This window comes from Camelus ferus, chromosome 14 (genome assembly GCF_009834535.1).
Source record: "Camelus ferus isolate YT-003-E chromosome 14, BCGSAC_Cfer_1.0, whole genome shotgun sequence".
In the NCBI taxonomy this organism is placed as follows: Eukaryota; Metazoa; Chordata; class Mammalia; order Artiodactyla; family Camelidae; genus Camelus; species Camelus ferus.
The window spans coordinates 40,514,955-40,539,222 of record NC_045709.1 but is presented as its reverse complement, the minus strand read 5'-3'; the positions used below and the strand labels follow the sequence as shown (position 1 = coordinate 40,539,222).

The 24,268-nt window shown below is 37.0% G+C and overlaps 1 long non-coding RNA gene across 5 annotated transcripts in view; it reads right to left on the bottom strand.

Moving 5' to 3' along the window:
• Window positions 1-1,158: 1,158 nt before the first annotated feature.
• The window catches only part of LOC106730574, a 290,488-nt gene continuing 267,378 nt past the window's right edge, over window positions 1,159-24,268 (bottom strand). For 4 of the 5 annotated variants that reach the window (XR_004325910.1, XR_004325909.1, XR_004325912.1 and 1 more), the window contains one exon: window positions 1,159-2,058. This is a non-coding gene — a long non-coding RNA (uncharacterized LOC106730574). Of the gene's footprint in view, window positions 2,059-11,074; window positions 11,139-24,268 lie in introns of all 5 variants that reach the window. The other variant, XR_001367033.2, reaches the window with a different exon arrangement.

Here is a 24,268-nt window from a genome sequence, read left to right as displayed (position 1 = left end):
CATTGGGTTTGAGTTATCAAATCGTCCCAATGTCATCTATTCACTGGGCATTGCTTTCCGTTTAATTAAAAGTATCAACTTTCTAGTATAGTCTTCCACTAAACTATTTAATAAAATAATAATTATTAGCTAATAACTTAGTGATAATTTAGTGATTAAATATTTGTTGAGAAAATAAATGAATAAATGAGTGAATTATGTATGAAATTCTGACATAGGCTTGTATTTGCAACTGATTTTTGTACTCTTGTATGAATCACTAGCTATATATTAAATACACGTTAAATACTTTGATATAAATTAAAAAATGAGTAAATTGAAACTTCCAGCTTTCAGGGAGATTACAATTCAGTTCTTCATTACAACTACTATTCCAATGACATTTTACTAATTTATAAACTTTGCTGAGTTGAATCCATGGCAGTTTACTTAGAAATAAATAAAAAAACAATAAGCAGTAGAGCTACTGGGTTAATAGGCAGTTTGCCTTCATAGAAAGGCACCTTGTATATTTTCCCATTGGCTGGGTTTAATGTAAAATAATGGTCTCCTTTGGATGTGCCATAACAACAAAGACACCAAGAAAAAGACACAGACAGTCCAGGTGAGTGTATGAAGATACAGTGTGTTTCTTCACTAAAGAACAAAGTGCAGGGTCAAGCACTGATCTTCTCGGAGTGGAATCCGTACCAGGCATTCAACTAAAGGCTGAGCAGAAGTTAGAGAGGAAATCAATATTTCACCACTGAGTATTTTTAGAGTTTAAAAAGATAGGACACAGAAGGCTCTGACAGAGAGCAAGTGAATGGTGCACAGTGTGTGTGTGTCTGAAATGTCTAAAAATGTTTCACTTGACAAAGCGGTAGAGAGTTATTCAGAGTAGCCAGCTTTGATAACTGTTTTTAACCTATCTTTCCTCAGATTTGGACGCAGAGACAAAATGTTATGTCCTGTGTAGACAAAGTCAACTGCAAATTATGGGTTTGCCTGGACCCATTTTTTAAAAAGAAAATTATTTTAATTACATGTAATGACTATTACTTGTAAAATAATTAGAAAAATGCAAACTGGTTCAAAGAAAAAGTTGTCTATTATTCAAATAACCAGAAATAATCACAGGTAATATAATGAGTACATTGATTCATTCAGGTGTGTTACTTCACAAAATGGACTTGAGTCTTTCAACTGACGTATTTCATAAATGGAATTTCAGACTGTAATTTTTAATGGCATTAAAATATTTTATTACATGGAGATGCTGTAACATATTTCAGCAATTCCCAACAATTCTATGGGATATTAAAAAGCTATCCAGTGTGGTGCTTTTATAAGCCATGCTGTGGTGAAGGTGGCAACTTTTTTTAATTCATTGCAATTTATGATGAAATCCTGGGAGTAAAACTTGTAATATTTAAGGTCAAATTATCATCAGAGAAGTTAAAACAGTGTTTCCCCATCTGCACCAGAAATTACCCTTTTATTAATTTGCATTTTTTGCAACTTGGGCTGTTCTTTCTCATGTACGCTTTTGTGAATTATTGGTATCTCTGGCGATAGCTGACCTCTTATTCCTACATATTTGCTCCCTTTCTCTGCATTTGGATTAACAGCCCCACCACCACCTAATACTGTGTAACTTTTCAGGGCCTCCTGCGGAAAGTATATGCATCCCTGCCTCCTTGGCACTGAGATTGGTTTATCCACTGTGTATGGTGTGTGTTTAATTTTCTATATATTATGATGCTTTGACATCTTAAAAAAAGGATCTTCCTGCCTGGGGAAAGACTGCTCCTCCCGGGGCTAGCTAATTTTGGTGGGGAGAGAAGGGGAGCTCAAACAATAAACACAGCTCTGGGAAAATGTATTCTGAAACACCTCGCTCTCTGTTTGGTGGTATATCAGGCAGGATGTGTTAGGGCATGCTAACGATTCCAAAATCCGGGCACCTCATAATGTTTTATTTATTTAACCTCACACTGCATGTCCAGTACATGTTGTCTAGAGGTTTAGCTCCACGTCTTGTCTCTCTGGAATCCAGGCTGATGGAGTAACCACTGTCTGAAAAAAAGGGAGAGGGAAAGAGAGAAATGATAAATTGCACAGTGACTCTTAAAGTGCTTTTTTCTGGGTAAAACGTTTATCTCCACTAGCATTTCATGGACCAGAAACAATGCAAATGAGCACAACTAACTCTCAGCGGAAAAGTAGTACAATCCTGGACAGAACATCTTAAATATCTGAGAAACAGCTATAATGTCCCCCACCGATGACAGTACCCAAATATTAGACTTCCAAGTCAGGTGCCAGATGAAGATTGCACGTATCCTGGTAGAGAAGGAGTGATGAAATGGGTGAGGGAAAAGGGAAGAAAGATTCCTAGGAACCTAACAGTTTAACCACTCAGTCTTCTGTGACAGCACACGTCTGTAGCTCAAACACAAGTCCCATGAGTGATTCTAGAAACACTCCCAGATGTATGTATATTTGTTAGTTTTTCTGTGTTTTTGCTGTTGTTATGCTCTGTTGGGCCCACAGTTTTCCTTCCTTTCAGTTCCTGAGGGGAAAGAAAATTCCTGCATGCAAAGCTTTACCTATAAACAAAAATTTTTATACAGTCTTGGAAAAGATAGTTCTTAAATAAAATTGGTTCTCTTTACTAGATCAGCTAGAGGTTTTAGATACACTAGTATCAATGTATCACTGCCTTGGCAGCCTGTAAACATGGGAGTGTGAAGTAACTGGCCAGCCGTAAAATGGGGATAGAACAATTATTTAATTTCTTTGTATGAACAAAGGATCTTACAATTTCAAATATAAAGCTTGAAAATAGTCCTCCTCACCTCTCTTTTAACACAATACACGGTAAACTCAATGGAAAAAAAAAGTCTTTCATTTTGAAAAGAGAATCATTTAAGAAATGAAACTATCATAAGAAAATGAAAATTGGAAACTAAATTCCAATAAATGTTGATTCAGTGCCATTTGCTAAATAATGTGAGCATATCAGAGTCATCATAATTGCCAAGAGTCTGCATACATCCTTGCCTTCTGTCGTAGGATGAAATGAAAGAACTTAGAAATACGTATTATGGATAAGGCTCTAGGCACTAGTTCAGAGTCTGACCTCAATATACATTATAAGAACATATATGAATAAGATAGTTAAATTTGTACTTCTCAAAAACAGAATGTATATTTAACCTATAGCCAACAAATATAAAAAGGCACAGTGAATAATTGCAAGTACAGTGAATAATCTGGTGGGAAACAATGAATAGTGTTTTCTTTCATCTGGTGAATACTTGATCCTCTTGCCCAGGAAAAATGTAGAAACAGTCCCAACTTCTGCCTATTGGCTTCTCTGGGAATTCTTATGTATTTCTTAACTACCGTGAGACACCTGGTAACTCAGGAAGCACCTACTGAGTAAAAGCCTCCTTGATACTCGTTTTACACTGGTGTTTCTCAGCGTCCTATAGAAATAGTTCCTGACCTCCATAGTTCTGAGCCCTCAATCAGATACCGCGGGAGAATTCTCTGATTGCTTCAAGGAGGTAGTGCTCCTGCATAGAGCTGTGGATAAAACAGTAGTTGTTTTATGATTCACTAAGTTTACCTGACGTAAAAGCCCATCTGAAAGAGGAAAGGTATTGCATGATAAAGTAAATCACAGTGCAACAATGCGTATAGAGCTTGCATCTCTGAAAGCTTGGGGAAGGGTCACCACTGTCCCAGCAAACATGGTACCCCACGAGGCAAAGGGAATGGGTAGGTCCGTATCTCGAGTCACAGTTGTTCTGGGTTGTGAGAAAGGATGTTAAGACAAGCTTATCATCATCATCTTTCACTTCTGAAGAGAAATTTTCTTTCCAATGACCTTAAGAAAGGGGCCCAAAAGAAGGTACTGTAAAATCATGATTTCTATTTAAATACGTGAAAGAAGAAAGAGATACATAGTTTTGGAGGGGAGTCAAAGGGTACGATCACTAATAATCAGCATGCCCTGGGTCTGCCGTTTTCTTCTGGAAGGGCTTTGCTGTCCTGATTTAAAAGTCAGGCCAATAGTTTCCTTTGACATGGCATTTAGTGTGAGTAGTAATTCTCCCATTCAATTTTACTATCTTTGAAGTAGTTACTCTTATAATCTTCATTTTACAAATGAGGAAACAGTCTTAGGATAAGTAGCTTGCCCAAGGACTCTATGTATGTTACAAATTACATTCTTCCCAGAAGCACTGAACTGAATTTGTAAGTTCTTCTGACTCCTATATTATAGAAAAATGTACTTAATATCAGATGATTTTTTTCTAGAAAATGTATCTAGATATTAAATGCAGATGATTTTAATCTGCATTGTTTTATTATTACCATTATAATTATTAGACGATTAAACTCTATCTAGTTGATATATGTAGAAGGTGAAATTACTTCATAACTCTAATCCCAAAGCAAAAACCACTCAACAATTTGATATATATTCTTCTAGGTAAATGAGTATGTTTTAATTTACAAAATACTGTATTTATGTAGCTATGCCATTTTTCCCCCTTAACCAGTCTCCTTATGAGTTGAACTGTTTCTACTTTTTTTGAAATTTCAAAACAATGCTGCAATTGATTTTGAAATTTCTTCTAAGGAATAAATCTATATATGAGACTAGTTATTCCCTTTTTCTTTTTAAATACTCAGTTATTTTGTATTCAAAAAATGGCATATTTCCCCCCAAACTTCACTAATAAGGAAAAAATATTGGTTATTTGGTAACCAGGAGTTTGCCTGCATATAACCAATAAACAGACTCACAAATCACTACTTTCCTTAATGACTGAAATAAAGCAAAGACCCTGGATGACCTACAGAGAAAGAAAAAAAGGGAGCGTGCAAGTACTGAGGAAAGCACTTGTGTGATTGATTTCTGTTTCTGTATCCCTAATGGAGCAGAATCCTTTAATTAAGTTTGTTATAAATGGGATTTTAATTATTGTTTCTATTGAAATCCAACTTCTCTTGTTATATGAATAATTTTATAAAGGTACCTATGGTGCAGCAACATCATGGTCATTTCCCCCCATCTGACAATTAAGTTTAACACAGTTCCTTGAATTAAATTCCTGTGAAAATTGCAGAGGTAGAAGAAAAGATGAAATCGAGTGAAATAGATCTACTAGGTGAAACCTTTTTCTAGAATAGACTAATAATAATAAAATAGTATTATGTGCTCCCAGAGGGTTTTTCCATACCAGTTTTCTTCCATCACACCTAACAGATTATAGACGTTTCTGTCTTTGGGAAAATCCTTTTCAGGCTCTATGCATACCCACAAGATACATAAACCTCAAAAGGTGCATGCCCAAAGGCACACTGGGGCGAATCTAACTACTCTGAATTGTCAGAGTAAGTGGATCAGATATGAGAGGGAGGATACAGGGACAAGTAAATGCAGAGTTGGATGAAGACATGAGATAGATGGATAGATATTTTAAATTGAATGTTTATATATTCTATGCAATATAATAGGGCTTTACATAAATTATGCTTCTTAACCTATGAAGTAGGCATCTTAATTAAGATGTGGAAATTGAGGCTTAAAGCTGAATCGTCCATGATTTTGCACGTAAGAAATGGCTCACTCAGTATTGAAACTTGAAACTGGAAAACACACACACTCATTCATTCAACATAACTAAGTGACTCTTATGTGCTAGGTTTATACCAGGCATCTCAGATCAAGCGGGGAACAAAACAGACCGAATCTCTTCTGCTCTCATACAGTTTATATTCTACTCAGAAGAGACAATAAAAAATACAAGCGTGTGTTGTAGCGGGGGCTAAGAAACACGATGAAAAAAGTGAAGCCAAGGTAGGGGAAGAGATCATGAAGGCGGCGAGCCTAAGACAGTTTTTTATAGGGAAGGAAGACATCTAGCAGAGACTTGAATGAAGTGTATAGCACTGCCATCAAGCCGTCTGGATGACAGGCATTTCTCACAAAAGGAAAAGAGCAAAGACCCTCAGGTGGGAGTTTGCTAGATGTGGGAGGAACGCTGCAGGGGACCAGTCTGACCAGACAGAAATGTGCCGGGAGTGTTGCCGGAGGAGGAGGGTGTTAGGAGGTGAAGCAGAGTAGTTATCAGGGAAAGACCACACAGCTCTTCATTTGGCATTTTGTTCTATGCGATAAGGAAGCCAGTGGAGAACTATTGGAAGAGAGACGACAGGTTCCTAGTGTTAGAGGAGGATGACTCTGGCTGCTGTGGGGAGAACGGATGGGAGGGAGAAAGAGAAGAAACAAGTTAGGAGAGTGATTCTCAACCCTATCAAGTCCAGTGCATTTTTTAAAATAAAAAATAGTAAGAATGCCTTCTTTACTATTCTGAATAAACCTGCACTACCTATACAACAGATTACCAAATAAATCAACACTTAGAATAATACAAAATTTCAAAAGCCCTGATCAGGCTACAAACATACCACAGGAGAGAAGACAAGCTCAGGAAAGTCCTTCTGGGTCACTACCATACTCCATCCCCCAAAGTTGTTATTTCTCAACATGAATCGGAGTAAGAGACAAGAACAGAAATCAGTGCTTTAATTCCAATATGTCATCTCAATGCTATCATATACAAAATACTCCCAAATATTCCACAGTATTCTTTCTCAGCACACTGGAAAACAAAATCTGCTTTCCTTTGACTTCCACTAGGTCAGGGTGATTTCCATAAGAATATTGGCTGCAAAGGGGGGACTCCTTGTTGAGACAATTCCAGAGCTTGAATCAGCTATGATGAAACACAGAAAAAAGTATTACCCTCTATCAAACACAGAAAATGTGTGATTTCACAATGTTTCTGTGCGGTACTACTGTTTGACAACCATGATGTTGAACTGCACTAAATATTAATTTGTATAATACAGTACTCATAAAACTAGGCATAAAACACAGCAGGGGAAATTGCGTTTTCTTACTGTTAAGACTATTGTTACAGTCTTCTGGTACCTCATGCTGTCATCTTCCTTAGCAGACTGATGTTTATTTTCCCAGCATACATTGACTGCCATCAGTAGCATTACTAACTTGTCTACAGTTATGTTACCCTCAGAAGCAGTAAATCTTGCCGAACGAGAAAGGGTCTTTAGATTCAAAAGGATACTCGTAATCTCCTGCCATGAATTTAATCAAAATTCAGAAATGACATGTGGATGCTTGCTTCTAGCAAACACAGTTTATGTTAAACCTGGGAACAGCTTTGGTCTTGACCTATAACTCATTACGATGAAGGGCCAGGAATAACTTCAGATGTCGTTTTCCTCCGTTTTTACGTGTGCAGTCTGTATAAATGAATGAATGTCACAGCTCTCTCGTCTCACATAAAGGGTATTTGCCAAATAGGTCCCTTCACCCCTTCCAGAGGCATTCCCTGATTATTTCTTAATCTTCTTGTTCTTGTCACAAACTGTGAAACTGTAAATTTGATTCCATTTTTTCCAGAATACCCACAATGTTTTTTCTACAAAAACTACAGTGATTGAAAACATACTATGTAAAGGCAATTTCTTCCTTTTCTATTTGGTTCCACTCCTGTCTCCTTTATTCTTGGCTCTCAATATATATTCACATCCAGACAGACCCCTCTCACTCTTGTCACACACACCCCTCCCGCCAGAGACCTGCCTCAGGCATGCTTCCACAGAATAGCTGATGAGAGAAGAATATGACACCTGGGAGGAGATGGTTACAAAGCTGACCAGACACTGTGTGCTGTACTGTTTCTCTGCCTTCTCCCATGTGTCTGCTGTGGCCTTTCTTGATCTTTATTGCCATTTTAGAAGTAATCTCAAAGTCTGGAGCATTCTTAGCTCAAACCTAAGCAAAAAGGAAGAATAGAGAACAGTTACAGAATTTCAGAAATTCAGAGAAAAGAGGTTACTTTGATGTGTTTCAAAACCTATTCACTTTGCATGGATGGGAAAGTTAGCATCAGGAAGGGGATTCCGGAATTAAGGACATTGAAAATATCTAGTAAGAAAGAAACTCATTAATTGGCTAATTCCACCAGATGTGGAAGGATCAGAGGTATGCTCTCTCTTTTTGGCAAAGGTAAACCCTACAGTTCCCAAACAACTACAATGATGCTTACCTTCAAATTCCCTAGAGAGAGAGAGAAAAAAATCTGGTTTACTCCACCTGTCATTCACATTCTCATCTAGATTTTTGCGTTGATTAAAGGTAATATATTTTGCTTACTGATCCCATTTCTGCAAATGCCTTTCTGTCTCATGCAAACCCATGATGCAGAGCGGCAGATCCGAGTCACTGTGCACTCCTGGACAAGATACGATTTTAAGACTTAAGGCTGAGGTAGCTCCTCCTTTCTAAAAGCTCCCTGGAGATACTCATAGTCATTTACATCTTCTGTTGAAAATCACTAATGCAAAGGTTTCTGTGTTGTGCAGGTTCAAAAATTTAAAACTAGATGAAATATTTCTGTATTAATTGCCATTTTATTGTACTCTTTTTATATTTAAAAGAATTTCAAAACTACTGCCTCTTTATTTGAAAATATCTGCTATCATTTTTCCCTTTTTCAAAAACTGCCTATTTGTTTGTATTTCAAACAAGTTCATCCCAGATGTAAAAATGGAGTTAGAAATTCAAAAGCCACAATGGAAGTTTTAATTATCTAAACCGAGGAATCTAGAGTTGACTGGTAAATCTTCCCACGATAGCCCGTGAAACAGACTAATCACAGGCCACTGGCTCAGTGGACATTCAATAAATAACAATCGGTGAAGGTGATAACGTGTTGCTCTAAGTTGACTCCAGTTTTAAATAACCACTTTCAAAACTGCACCTTAAAAATGGCATGAGCATAAAAAATATTTATGAGTGACAGTTCTCTTCGTCCCTTCCAAACAAATGATTTGGTTCTGGCAGACAATACTGGATCGCTAGTATTTGGGCTTTCATTTTGGAAATCCAGTGTAAGAATAGAACACCTTACATATGAGTTACTACTGTCAATCAGAAGAAAGAGCTAAAATTTAAATAATAAAAATTAATTACATCTATATTGGAAAAGATTAAAAGAAAACAAATCAGGAAATGTGAGTTGGTGAAATAATTTAAATAAAGGAATAAAGTTAGACTGAAATTATAGACATGGACAAGTGGAAAAGGCTTTGTGAGGGTGGCAACAAAGGAGTGTGACAGTCCCAGTATGTTTACACTGGTATCTGAATTAAGGACGGCAACTCTAACATTCATTGGGAAAGAAAGCTTAGGTACCAGTACAAGAAAAAATTACCTAATTTTATCCTTAATAAAACACTTGGACGATATAAAACTAAGTTATGAAATTTCTTATTTAAAATACCTTAAAGATATATTTAAGAATGATTACAATAATTCACCCAGTTTGCTATGAATTTAAGTAGAGCCTCCTACTTCAAAATCTGAATTTCTGGGTCTTTTTCTGCTCTGGAACAGCTCAACAGCAGGACTTCCCTAAAGTCAAGTAAGGCCTCCATTTCTTTATTCTACTAGCAGATTAATGTATTTTTCAACATCAAAATAAGATTTATAAACAGGGTTTCCCCCACCGAAATCCCTGGGAATATTAATAAATGATTTAGTAAAATAAAAAAGTGATTTAGATGTATGTGCCTATTCCACAACTCACATCTATAGTTACCACAAATGCATTAGAAAATAACCAACCTACTATTATGTAGGGGGGGAGGGAGGAAATAAACGTTAAATGCCTACTGATCAACAGTGAAATCTTTCAGTTTCTCTTCTGCTCCACAATGAATTCTAAATTAAATGGTATTCTTGAATGTTCTAGATGAGGATACATTTTTTGAGCAATAGTTTTTCTTCTCACATGAAATGCAGCATCTTGATTATGTCAGTCCTTCCCTTTTTGGCCTTCACAGATGGACTGCGGGAGAAACTGTTTCGTCCACATTGACACTGACTATACAAAACAAGTAGTGGCCTCTACCTCAGGTGTAAAAAGGAAGTACACAGAAGGAGCTTCTCACAAAACAGTAGCAACAGTGCTTATGTCAGAAGATTTAAGCACCTGGAGAGTAAGGACCCAGCTGTTATTCAGAAGAGACTTAAAACGTGTACAATAGTCAAAGAAGCATTATTTAGGAAAAATTGAAATCATTAAGAAACAAACCTATAGCAGTTGACAGCACAGAGGATGGAAGGAATGCACAGGCACTCCTTTGAAAACTGTTAACTCTTGTAAATGAGGCAACAGCATTCCCTAAGGTTAACAACTGGACTACTCACAAAAATCAAAAGCAGAACCCTAAAAAAATCCCATGATCAATGTTATCTTTTGGGTTCAAGATGCCAATTTTAAAAACTGTTATAGTAAATAATTTAAACAACTTCTGTGTTTTATCAGGAGATTTTTTAATAAAATACTTTAGTGTTACTATTATGAGATCTGATTATGGTACCAACAATGCTTTATTTGAAAACAAAAGATTGTCTAATTAAATGCCTTTCTAGGGAACTGCTTGCTGAAATCTCAGAAAAATTTTATATTGATAAATCACACACTATGTTTCATATTAAGACACTCTACTACACACACACACATCACAGAAGACAGAGCTTGTACCATGTTATTTGTGCTTCTGCAATGTCCCTTCCCCGTTCCTCCTGTACTGTGCTCTCATTTGTTAACTGTGCAAATAACTGAACTATTTCTTTTCCTCACTCCTTGTCCACTTGATAAGGTCACAGGCATCCTTCAAAATTCAGCTACAGTGACTATATCTTTATGAAGCAAAACCTAAACCCTTCACAATCATTTGCTGGATTGTGGACACCCTCAACCCCTCTTCCACGGTTTCCTATATTCCCATAGTGTTTCCTGTAGGAGACTGAAATGTGTTACAGGAGAGGACATGCAGAGAAAATGGCAAAAATAGTTCTCAGTTATGATTCCTGATATGTGACTTATGAATTTATTAGCAGTGTAACTTTAATCAAATTGGTCAGTCTTCTGAGCTTCACTTTAGTCATGTTAAAGTGGAGCTAAGTTAGACCTACCTTACAGGTTACACTAATGGTGAAGTGAGCTCAGACATGTGAAGCCCATCACACGGCACTGGTCCTGAGTAAACAAGAAAGGACAGTCGTTATCATGACAATCACAAGGATGAGGATAACATGCCCTCACTAGACCATGGGGTCTTTGAATATTTGACGACTTTTAAAGTAAACCTTAGTGATATTGTTACCTCCAGGGCCCAGGAACTACTGTTACAGATTATCAAATCTTTGTTAAATTTTAAAACTATAAGTAGCTGCTCAGGAGATGCTGTGTAGCAAGTAAGAAAAAAAGCGTTAAGAGGACAAATAATTTAATACTACATATGGAAGGTAAACTTAAATTTTATCTAGTGGTCGACAGGTAACCATTGACATATTTAAAACAAGGAACTGACATGATAAATATCACCATTTTAGAAACACAGCAGTCCATTGAACATGTTTTTATTCTATGTATCTAAATGGAAATATTTATTAGTTTCAGCCATGAGTTCTCGTGTCTATTATAGATTGTAGAAAAGGGATCAAAGTTTAATTATTATTTTAAAGGACATTTTTATTCATTTTGTTCTACTTATTAAATATTATTATATCCAGGATTTGCATCTTTTTACCCTGTGTATTTCATACTGTCTGCCATATGTACATTTTTGTGAAGGCAAAATGAGGAAAATGTATACAAGGTTGAAAGTTCATTAAAAGGCTTGTAACCAAATGTTAAAAGCTAAGTAATTATAGAAAAGATAATATAGAATTATAATAATTTTCTAGTTGCTATTCACAGGGGAAGAAAACTTGACAAGACAAGAAAAGTCCCTTGATAGATTAGTAGGGCATTAAACAAGATTTCATTCACATTTCTGCATTAGAAGATAAGAATTAGTAGCTTTCATGCTTTTTTATGCTCTTAATACTCTGTAGAACTCTCCTTAAGCCTCAGAGGCTATTTACCTTTCTTCACAATGTACACGTGTGTCAATCTTTAAAGACTTGGAAAATCTGAACAACAAATCCTCTAAAGCAAACAACATGTGTCTTAAGTGTATCAATTTGCTAACATGTATTTAGTCTTTCTCATTACCATTATTCCTGCAGTAAAAGCAAAATGTCAACTGTGAGTTGGGCTTTAAGTAATTTTTAAAAATAGAAAAGCTAGTGATTCTTATAGAAAAATAATATTAAGCATGAAATATTGGATTACTATACATTGAGGTTGAATGATATCACTTTACCTAATTAACAATACTTTTAATCAAACATGAACTCAAACTTTATCTTATAAGGACATCTTTTGTTGGTGTATATTTCAAGGACTCTCAGTTACATACCTTCCTTTGAAAAATAGTTGTCTAAGATCAAGAAACTGTCCTTACATAGCTATAATGTGACCATAATAATAAAAAAAAAAGTGTTTTATTATAATTTCTTAGGAGCTACAAGGTGGCTCCACCAAGAATGCAGAAATCAAAGAAATAGATTACCCTCTAGGAGTCAAAGAAAGAAGACAATGGAGCAAGTGTGCAGAACTAGAACCCTACATATGTAATTATGTAAACACTGTGTCCACTAGAAGTGCTTATTAGCCCCAGGAGCAGAGGGAAGTGGTCACCAAGGCAAACGTTGTGAATGCCCATGTCACCACCGTATAGCGGAAGGAAGCTTGAGGTCTCCTAGAATCACCAGTAGAGATGAATGTAGGTGATTATAGCCAGTGGATTTTAAATATTCTTATCCCCAAAATGAACATTGATAAGTTTTTCTTCAAAAGTTATTGTTTAAAAGATGAAAAGACAAGCCACAGATTGGGAGAAAATATGTGCTAAATATATATGTGATCAAGGGTCTCATCTCATCAAGACTATATGAATTCTTACGGCTCAATAATAAGACAGACAATCCAATTTACAAAAGGTCAAACAGACATTTCACCAAAGAAGACAGATAAATGAAAAGATGCGTATGAAAAGAAGTTTAACATCATTAGTAATTAGGAAAAAGCAAAATAAAACTACAAAGAGATACCACTATATACCCACCAGGATGGATAAAATCAAAAAGACAGACAATACCTAGTATGGGCAAGGATGTGGAAAAATAACCCTCATGTACAGCTGATGAGAATTTGAAATAGTAAAACCTCTTTGAAAAACAGTTTAGCAGCCTCTTAAAGATTAAATATACACTTACCATATGGCCTACAAGAAATGAAAATAGATGTTTACACAAATACATACATGAATGTTTACAGTATCTCTATTCATAGTCAAAAAATAGGAGCAACAAAAAATAAGCAATTGTTCAATAGATAAATAAATAGTAGTCATCCCTTTATTAGAATAGTATACATAAATAAAAAGGAAAACTGACATATTGCAACCATATGAAAAACTCCCAAAGGTATTATGCTAACTTAAAGACATCAGACAAGCACACAAAAACTGTTTTGATTTATAAGAAATTTCTAGAAAATGCAAAAACCATGGAAACAGAGCAAAACAAATTATTGGGGAAGAGGGATAGAAGGAAGGATGGGTGAATTGACAGGAAGAAAGTTTTAGGGATGATGAAAATGTTCTAAAATTAGGTTGTAGTGATGGTTGCCCAACTGTATAAATTCAGTAAAACTCATCAAGCTGTACATTTAAAATGGGGGAACTTGGAGGCTATAAATTTTCCCACAATAAAGCTGTTAAAAACATTAGTAAGACATGCAAGTCAAGGAAATCTCTATTTTCGTCTTATAAAATGAATGTTATATAAAAACTCACAGGGCATAAAATGATTTTAAACATGAGGAAATTCAAGTGACAATGTATGAAACATCAAATTAAGAATCAATCAATAGTTGGATATTTCCTAATTCTATACTCCAACTGGTCCTTTCTTTAAACTATGAGACATCACTGAATTAGGTGAGATCAAGAATGCATCATTAACTAATTAATTCTAAATTTAAAACCAGGAATTTAAACAGATTCTGGTGATACCTGGAAGGAGATTTTAGACGATATGGCAGAGATTTAATGGAAAACCACCAGAAGAAAATACGTTAAGAAACACCTGTTACAACTCTGAGTCATGGTTTTAACCATGGTATCAATCACAGCTTAAAATATATAAATTAGAGTCCAGTTGAACCCACAGGGGCTGAAGTCTGCTGTGGAACGCCATGACAATTCATAGTAAAATGATGTGGACAGGCTCCACCTCCCAGTGTATCATCTACCAGGGGAAAAATTTGACCTAATTAGGGGATTGATGTATCCATTTCTCAAACTGATCCACACTCTACTACCTCACAAAACCATCAGCACAACTTACTGGAATCCAGAAATGTGTAAACCAGTTTGCTAGGAGCTAGTTCTCCAGATGTATCTCAGGTTTTTCTTGCAGGAAGGCCCTATTGTCTTTTGTTTACAGATTATCTTCTCAAGTATGTTTGGATAGTGAATAGCCTTGGAAAATGAAGATAGTGTCTTTTTGGAGCAAAAGCTAGGTTTGTTTACTGCCCATAAGAAAAGATTTAAAGATCCAAGCTCAGGGCTCCTCTCTTGTAACACAACCTGCTAGATGTGCAGATAATACCTGTGCTGCTTTGTGTCACCTTCTGGGATCAGGGACTTGGAGAATTGGAATAAATGCTGATACTCTGTCTACTGCTTTGCTGAGAGTAATAAAGTCCTTTGTCTCTGTCACAGGAATCTTGTGGCTTCTGCCAGCATCCATGAAACTGTTGCAAGTCAACTTACTAGCTTGCAAGTAAGATAAAATCTCAGATTCCTCACAGTTCTTAACACAGTTCCACTTTAAACCTTTCTTGTTTGGTTGTCAACCCTATTCCAGAGCGGAAACGCCTAAATTTATTTTTTGAATAGTTAGAACTGTGCAATCCTTTATAATCCAGTCATTTAAAAACAAACAGGACCTAGTAAATTTATACTCAATTTTTATTTGCTTTACTATTTTCGTATGATTTCCTAAAATAAAATTTTTGAATAGAAAATATCAGTGAATAAAAAAAATACAATGTAAAATATTAAAGATAAAAGTACACAAAAAATCAGTGCGACTGTATATTTACTCCAGTTTTTTCAACTTTTTAACTACAAGATCAATTTATTAATTGCATAATTTGAAAATCAAATGCATAAATTTTTCTAAACATCAAAAGTACACTTTACAGCCTAAAATCTAAGAAAAAAGCTGTTTCTTAAACTAATAGTCATCTTCATAAGAATACAAATTTAAAGATATGCCAACAATGAATGTTAGAAATAATGTAACAAAATAACGACAATTTCTCTTTTGCCAATTTAAATAAACATTTTGATAAGCTCAAGTCTTAAGAGATAGTCTTAAGAAAAGAAGTCAATACAGGTGTAGCCTACTCATTTGAAGATTGCTGGTTCGGGGACTTTACTGTGACCCATACTTAGTAAAATAGTCATTATTAAATCTGCTTTCTAGGTTGAATCAATAGTCATTGATAAAATGCCCTCAAAAGAACATGTATCATTTTGTGCAATTTTGAAAGTGCTACTTGTGATAATGTAAGTGTCCTTAACCTTTTGGGAGGAAAAACTGAGTGCATTATTGTCCTCATAGTGACAGGAATGGCAATCATGAAACTGTATTTTGAGAAGACCAAACCTATTTTTTTCCATCGACAGCTCAATATCAACACAATTACTTTGCTTTGGAGAAAATAAAAGTTGGCTTTAGAATGTCAAAGCCTGGAAATAGTTAATCTCTACAGGCAAGGGCTTTTTCCTTTAAGACTTAATTTCAAGGCTGGTTTGAAGCATTTTAAAGAATTCTCCAGGCATTACACCACGCGCGCGCACACACACACACACACACACACACACACACACACACACACACACACACACACACACACACACACGGAAAGGCACTCACTTATAGAGCAAGATTTGCTAGTTAAATATATTAATAATCAAAGACACAAATTATAAGGACAAACACAGCTGAAAGGTATTAAGCTTCGTATTAACAACTATATGTGTAACCAATACCTTTTTAAAGTGTTTTTAATAAACGCATAGGTACTATAGGATGAACAAGAGTAAAGACAAATCAGAAATTCTTAATCACAGTAGTTTAAAGTTATATATGTTTTTCTGTCCTGGAAATGTTTTTTTGATAACAGGAAACATATCCAAAGAAATTTAAATTCAATACACCACTCCTTTTATGTATAAATATATTAACATGTTTGTGTGCACATGCATAATTGTGAAGTTCAATATATAAAATCAATTGGGGGCAGAGAGACTTAGAAAAATATAAGCCTGAGTTTTATCACGCAAAACAGGGAAAGAGGCTGAGCTCCCCACCGGAGCCAGTGCAGAGCCGAGAGGGCCAGCAGGCTGAGGGAGGGAGGAGGCTGAGCATTCAGGGACCCTGACATTTCTGTAGGGAGGGTGACAAGAGGCTTGAGTCAATCTTATTTATACTTCAAATGACAGGGCAACCATAACTAACTTCTAGTTAATAGTAGGCTCACCATAAGTGAAATTATTAAAAATAATAAAGCTGATGCTAAGAATTAATTTAATAAAACTAATGGTGAGACTTCTGCATTCTGAACCAGTTTATTGCTGTCAAGGTCTTCACTTTCAGATTCTGCTCATCTGTTCTCAGGTCTAACTTTTAGTAAGCTCTTCATCAATTAGCAAGTGGCACATTTTGAATCTCAGGGCCATTCTATGAGTTGGTGATGGTCTATCTTTCAAAACTTATTATTTCCTGAAATTCCCATCTATGTAATTTTTTTTTTAAATACAGAGGGTGTGGCTACCAGCCTTTCCTGTTGGCTTCCAAATTTCCATATGCCCATTGCACCCACCATACACCATGTCATACATCCTATTCTGAGGCCTCATCCTGACCCCCGTCCCTTAAATAAATATCTACCTGTCAATATTTTGCTTTCACTAGGATTCTCTAATCTACTCTAATTCACTGGGTAAACATACAAAGTGGATTGCCCAGAACATCTCCAGTTGAAGCCCGCTGTTCAAGTGTAATTGTAGCATCTCCTTTATCCTCTCAAAACTTTCCAGGTTTGGAGGATGAATTATATAGTTACCTTATTTATGCAGCTTTCATGCTTTGTTGCTTTTCCTTCTCTTCTGTGCTTCACCTGTTCCCACACTGTGCTGCGTATTACACATCCACTATTGCACAATATATATCTTTAAAGTGAGGGAAATTGTCATGTAAAATGATGTAACATAATCAATTTGCTCCGGGCATACGGAGAGACTTTCCTGTGACCAACATTATAAATGTCTGAGCACTATTAAGTCTGAAAAGCAGACACAAACCAGAATGGGTGGGATGAGAGATTGCATTTGGCACAGCTTCAGAAATATCATTTCAGGAAGAAAAATCCAATTCAATTTCCAGAATGACTGGTTAAACCAATCCATGACAGGTCTATATAATCAGTATCTACTGCCACTTCCCTTGGCAGCATTCCTGGAGAGATCATTTTCCAAAATTGTCCTCTTCTCAGCCACTTTCCATTGTGTTCTATGTAAATTATTTTGGCTTGTCTACTGTAAAAACCTTTTTTTTTTTTTTTTTGCCTCTACTACAATAAAGAACTTAACCAATGTATTGCATTACGAATGAAAGAATAGATATCTTCCTATCCCTGTATGCATTTTATTTCTTTGAGTAATCAGTTTCAATATTATTTTTGGAGTTATAAGAGACAGGTCAAAATATTTTCCCATTTTCAGAGCCATTGCATATAATCCTAGCCCGACACTAGCACCAACCATTTCTATCTCTGTTACCTACCCCACTTAGAAAACTGTCATGCAAGATTCCGCCCTACCACAGCCAGGAGCAGCTTTAGACCTTTCCCTTGAAGGAAGTAGTCGTTTTCTGGTCAGCAAAACCTGTGGCAGCAGACACAGTCATGGTTAAGGAACTGTTGGTAAGTGCCCTCTGTTAAAGGTTAATAAGCACCCAGTTAATTTGAGCCTATTCAAGAGAAATGGATCAGGAACTGCCTCTCTTCCCCACTTAAATACCCCTCAGAATTGAGCAGCTTCCCATTGCATTGAGAGCAAAATCTAAACCTAGAGCCCTGGCCGACAGGCCCTTGCATGGCCTGGCTGCCGCCCTCCTCCCCAGCCATGTCTCATCCACTCTCTGTGGCCTTGGCCACCATATTACAGCTGCACTGGCCTCCTTTCTGTCGCGGAAGGAACACACCAGTCCCTTCCCTTCCTCTGCCCAGAAGGCATTTCTCTCAGTGTTTCAAGTAACAGGCTCTTTCTCATGCTCCAGTTCTCAGCTCAAGCAACACCTCCCTGGAGAGGCCTCCCCTGACTGCACCATGTTAAAATTCTTCTAGTTGGTTTCCTTCGTTGCTTTCTTCATCTCTCCGGAGTTCATGGGAGAGTTAATTTTCTTCCATGTTTGCTTACTTGGTTATTGTCTGTCTACCCATGAGGAACTGTATTTTTTTTTTTAATGTAACATCCCCAATGTCTAGCAAATAATAGGTGATCAATGAATGTTTGTTACATAAATGACAGCCCTAAACAAGACTGATACAGGCAGTGTTTCTCCTGGCATCACTTTGCCTTCATTTCTGCTAGTATCTAGCCACTCTCCAGCAAGCTGTCAATTCCCATTAAACCGCTGGATCTCGACCTTGGTTTCTGGGAGCAAAGAATTAAAGCAGCCAACCTCTGGTTCATGGGGGGAGGGGGAGGGAGGAGGAAAGGGACACCTTGGGGGGCTGACGAGAAAGTAGGTGACTTTGTTTAATCCTTATATAAACTGGACCTCCAGATAAATAGACCAATAGTATTTAATAGGAGAAACAGACTTTTTCTCTGAAATGCCCTTAGTAGCTTAGCCCTGGCTGACAATTACTTATAGTTAAAGGAAAGTAACATATATAAGCTCTGACTAATGTTACACATGCTTTATCACATATAAAACAGATATGCTTAATAATTTGAATGCCTCACTATGGGAGGTGATTCCTACTAATCTTACATACAAGTCTCAATCTATTATTCTGGGTAAAAAGTACTCGTCCACTGAAGGAAGACAGGACCCGAGGACTCTGTCTCAAGCCCCCACACCTCTCTTTGCTCCACCTGAACCTCTTGATGGCTTGTACTACTAAAATGACTTAGTACGACTTGATGCTGCATAGGATCTCAGATTTTTGAGAATCTGATTTGACTATCCAATCACGTGTGTCAGCTCAGCTGTGAATTAGAATGCCATGGGGAGTTTAAACATACTAATGTCCAAAAATTCAAAGGTAGAGGAGAAAGGAAGAGTCTGCTGAATTCCCTCCCCCCTATTATTTAATCCTTGCCTGGAGAAGTAAAAAGGTAGCCAAAGAGTTTCAGGTGATACCAATTTCAGCGGATTGAAGAGTGGCCCCCAGAGGTGTGTCTCCATCCTAACTCTTGCAATCTGTTGTCTTTGTCAGCTCGGGCTGCCAAAACAAGCCAATATAGACTGGGTAGCTTCAACAACAGACATTTATTTTCTCATAGTCCTGGAGGCTAGAAGTCTTTAATGAAGGTGCCAGCAGATTTAATTCCTGATGAGAACCCTCTTTCTGTTTTGCGGATCACTGCCTTCTTGCTATGTCTTCATGTGGAGGAGAAAGAAAGAGGGAGCAAATTGTCTGGTGTCCCGGCTTACAAGGGCACTAAACCCATCAGGAGGACTCCACTCTCACTACCTCATCTAAGCTTAATCACCTCCCAAAGGCCCCATCTCCAAATACCATCATGTTGAAAGTTAGGGCTTAAACATAGGAATTTGGGGGAGACGTGATTCAGTCCACAGTAGCTGTGAATGTAATTTTATATGAAAGAAAAGGTCTTTGCAGGTGTTACATATCTTCAGGAAAGATCTTGGATTATCCAGGTGGGCCCTAAATCCAATGACAGTTGTCTTTATAAGAGAAAGGCAGAGGGGGATTAAACACACAGAGGAAAAGGCTGTTCAAACACAGAGGCAGAAATTGGGGTAATGCAGCCCCGAGCTGAGGAACACCTATAGCCAGAGCTGGAAGAGGCAGGGACTGATTCTCCCTTAGAGCCATCAGAGCAGCACAGCCCTGAGGACACCTTCATGTTGGACTTCAGATGCTCAGAACCATGAGACAGTAAATTTCTGTTTAAGCCAAGAAGGAAAAAAAAATACCAGTGCTCAAATTCCACCCCTATCCAATTAAACCAGTATCTGCTGGGAGTGAAGCCCTGGCACTGCTGTTGCTTACAGCCCCGAGGTAGTAACTCTGCCATGTAATCACGGTTGAGAAGCTCAGACCCTACAGTGTTTCCCACTCCAGAATTATTATCGTTTCAGTGAGGATTTCTTTACTCTTAAAGACCAAAAATATTCCTGACCCAAAAAATTAATGCCCAGTGGCAGATTATTTGTACCAGAGAATGTATTGGAAACCAAGAGTAGTGACTGACAATATATATTAGAAACTTCTGGATCCTCTAAAATCTGTTGTCACTTCTATTACGACTGGAAAAGAATGTTTAAAAAGATATTTGAAAAATAGGCTTAGGGGCACTGAGGAACAATGAAATGCTTTTATTTCTTGATATTGCACTAAAAATAATCATTCTAAATTAACCTATAGAGTGGCAGTCCACAAGCAGGGTGCTTTACTCCTTTATGTTATAAATTCCTATAGTTTTTCTTTCCCAATCTATCATCCTGATCAATAGTGAATAAATCTCCTATACCAAGTGAGCTAAAGAAGCAGAATAATCACCGTCTTACAGGGAAATAGAGACAGTTCATGTCACCCCAGTCCTTCCATTTTAACCTGCCATCAGAAGGCACTGCAGAAGGTCACCTCTTGATCTCTATTTCTCAAGAAAATAATTAGTCATACATATTGTTAAATTGGCTTCATCCCCAAAGAATAAATGGGAGATGAACTGCGCTGAACACAGGGAATCACTACACTCAGAAAGCCATTTGGTTGCAGCAGGAAAGCAATGTGTAGCAGTCTTACAACATTGCATGACGTTAAATGTCTACAATCAGTTTATTGTGCTTAACTCGTACAGATGTGTTCTGCTAGCATTCTCCCTCTATAATCTCTCCCTAGGAAAACTCATCTCCTTTCACAACTGCAGGGGTCACTTATAAACTAACAGCTCTCAAATCCTCACCTCTGTCCCCGACATCCTTTCCAAGCCCCAGATGCCGTATGGTGCAGCAGCTAAGGATGAATATTCCAGCTTTAGTGTCAGACTGTCTATGTCCAACTCCCAGCCACCACTCATAGGTCAAGTTATTTACCTTCTAAGCCTCACTTTCATCGTCCTTAAATTGAGAAAAATGCATGCACTTCAGTATCCAGCCACAAGTAAGTACTTAAGGAATGTTGTATCTCCTATAATTATTATCATTAGCCCTGTCCACACAGATGTCCCAGAAATACCTCAAATGCAAAACTGTCTAAAGTTGAATTCATTATTTTCCCCAAATATGTGATTCATCTCTGTGAGCTCCACTGTATTGAATAACGATAGGAAACCATAATCCTACCAATTACGTGGCCCCCAGGGAATCATTTTGTTATTCCTTCTTTTCCCTTATTTCCCACTTACGTCGCCACATTCCTGTTGCTCTACCTCTGCAGTGACTCATGAATCCATCTTCATCCACCCCCACTGACATGACCTGAATTCAGGTCATCATCACTTCCATGACCACGACCTTCTTGTAATGAGTTTCCTAGGCTCCCATCCCTTGCCCCCACATTGCTGGTTTCTCCCAGCAGCACAGCTCTGAACCAGAAATGACTCTCCCAATGCACTCAGATGCTTTACTCAACATGTCATTCAAAGACTTCCAACATCAGGCTCTGGCCAACCTTTACAGCCTCATCTGCCCTACAGTCTTCTAAGGAGGATGTTAGTCTCTCCCTACTTAGGATAAATGATGCTAAGAGTTGCCCACTCCCATGGGCGTTCTCAGAGGGAACTGTAATTACCTGGCCACTGCCTTTAAATCTATCCCTGAAGCAAAAAGGACAGATAGTGAGTGACAGCAATGTTATTATATATATAATCTTAATGTGATTCTAATTGCTATCTTTTAAATCAAATTATATGTGAACTTCAGCACTTTGTAATTAGTTTTAAAAAGATTGCTAGATTTTTATCTCTCATCTAATCTTAATAAGCTTTGGGTTACTACATTGTGGATGAATAATGCTAGCCAACAACCTAAAATTCAAAGTAAGTCTCAAATTCATTATGATGCCTCCTACTACACTCTTCCCTTTTAGCCTTCTCTCCAAAATGCCTTATGCCATGACCCCTGACCTCCAGCTCGAGTACCTAAGCATACAGTCTTCCCTGTGCCTCCCAAGCCTTATTTGCCCTTTCCTCCTCCTTACTTATTTCCACTCACTCATCTTCCCACTCTCAGCTTAATTAGCTCTCTTTGAATGTTCTTTTTTTTTTTTCAAATTTAATATTATTATTTATTTAACATTTCCAATCTATTTGAGTTATTCAGTAATGCTACACTGTAATGGGCAGCAGCATACTTGTGTTGAATACAGATTACGAGCTTGGTTCTCTAACAATTCAGTTAGCAGCTGTGCAGATCGCCACCCCGCCCTTCCCTTTCCCCCTTCTTTGGGATGCCTGCCAGCAGGGATAGGTTACAGTCCCTTCCACATGGCACCAGCAGAATATGATTCTATGCAATGCATTTGCTTGTCTTTTCACTCTTTTTATGGGGCTTTTGATATTAAAAAGTTAATTTTAATATAAACAGATGTATTGATTTTTTCCCCGTGGTTTATAATTTTTATATTTTAAGAAACCCTTCATTACCCTGAGATAATAAAAAAATTATCCTATGTTATCTTCTGAAAGCTTTTTGTTTTTTCCTTTTACACTTATGTCTTCTATCCACCATGAATTAAATATTTTTTAACATTTTTTTAACTGAGTTATAGTCATTTTACAATGTTGTGTCAAACTCCAGTGGAGAGCACAATTTTTCAGTTATATATGAACATACATATATTCATTGTCCCATTTTTTTTCACTGTGAGCTACCACAAGATCGTGTATATATTTCTCTGTGCTATAATCTTATTTATCTATTCTACATATGCCTGTCAATATCTACAAATTTGGAACTCCCAGTCTGTCCCTAAATTTTGTGTTTGGTGTGGCAACTATTAGAAAACAATAATGATTTTTAATACCATTTATAATAGCAACCAAAAATATCTAATATCTAGTAATAAATCTAATGAAATATGTTCAAGATCACCACCCAAAATCTAAAAATCTTTGTTAAGAGAAATTAAAGAAACCAAAATAAAGATATCCCTGGATTAGGATTAAGAAACTAAATATTGTTAAGATGTCAATTCTTTGAACATTCTCTGATGCCTTGGAAGAGCTGGTACACGTAACTCCATGTACCTGAACTCCTGACTGTGCTGACATTCTAAGGTACAGGTGTAAGCATAAGTTGGACTGACCCCTAAATTGCGAATTGCAACAGCCAGGTTAATCCAAGAGAGGAACCTAGGAAAGAAACTGATCTTGAAAACCAGAAAAATGTACAACTAAAGTGACGGCAGAGATAGAAATCACCATTTTAACTCAGAGACATAGTGAGCAGAATATACACAGGAAGACTGAGCCTGCAGAGATTACTAAAGGAGCTGGACTGTGGCCACCAGCTCATCTTACTGCCATATAGGCCGTCAGCCAAGAAAGGAAGAAAAGCTCTGAAAGGCACTCAGGCACACCAGTGAAATTCATACGTTCTGTCTTTTATGGGAATGTGCAACATTTTTTCTGAGAAATGGGATCATCCTATTATAGACATTATCCAATATTCCCTTGGTAATTCAAAATGGAGTTAAAGTAAAAATTTCAAATCCAGCCTATACTGAGGCAATCTTAAAGAACCAAAAAAGCAACCCTGATTCCCTCTGGCAAAAATTTCCTTGCACTGGAAAGTAAAATTTCAAAAGTAAATTTTCATTGATTTTAAATGCAGCAATCTCTGTTGAAATTATTCTTTGTAATATTTTAAATACATTTTAAAGGTTTAAGTAAAATGCATTGCTGCCACGTAAATAATATCAATCTCATCAGAATAAAGAGATTA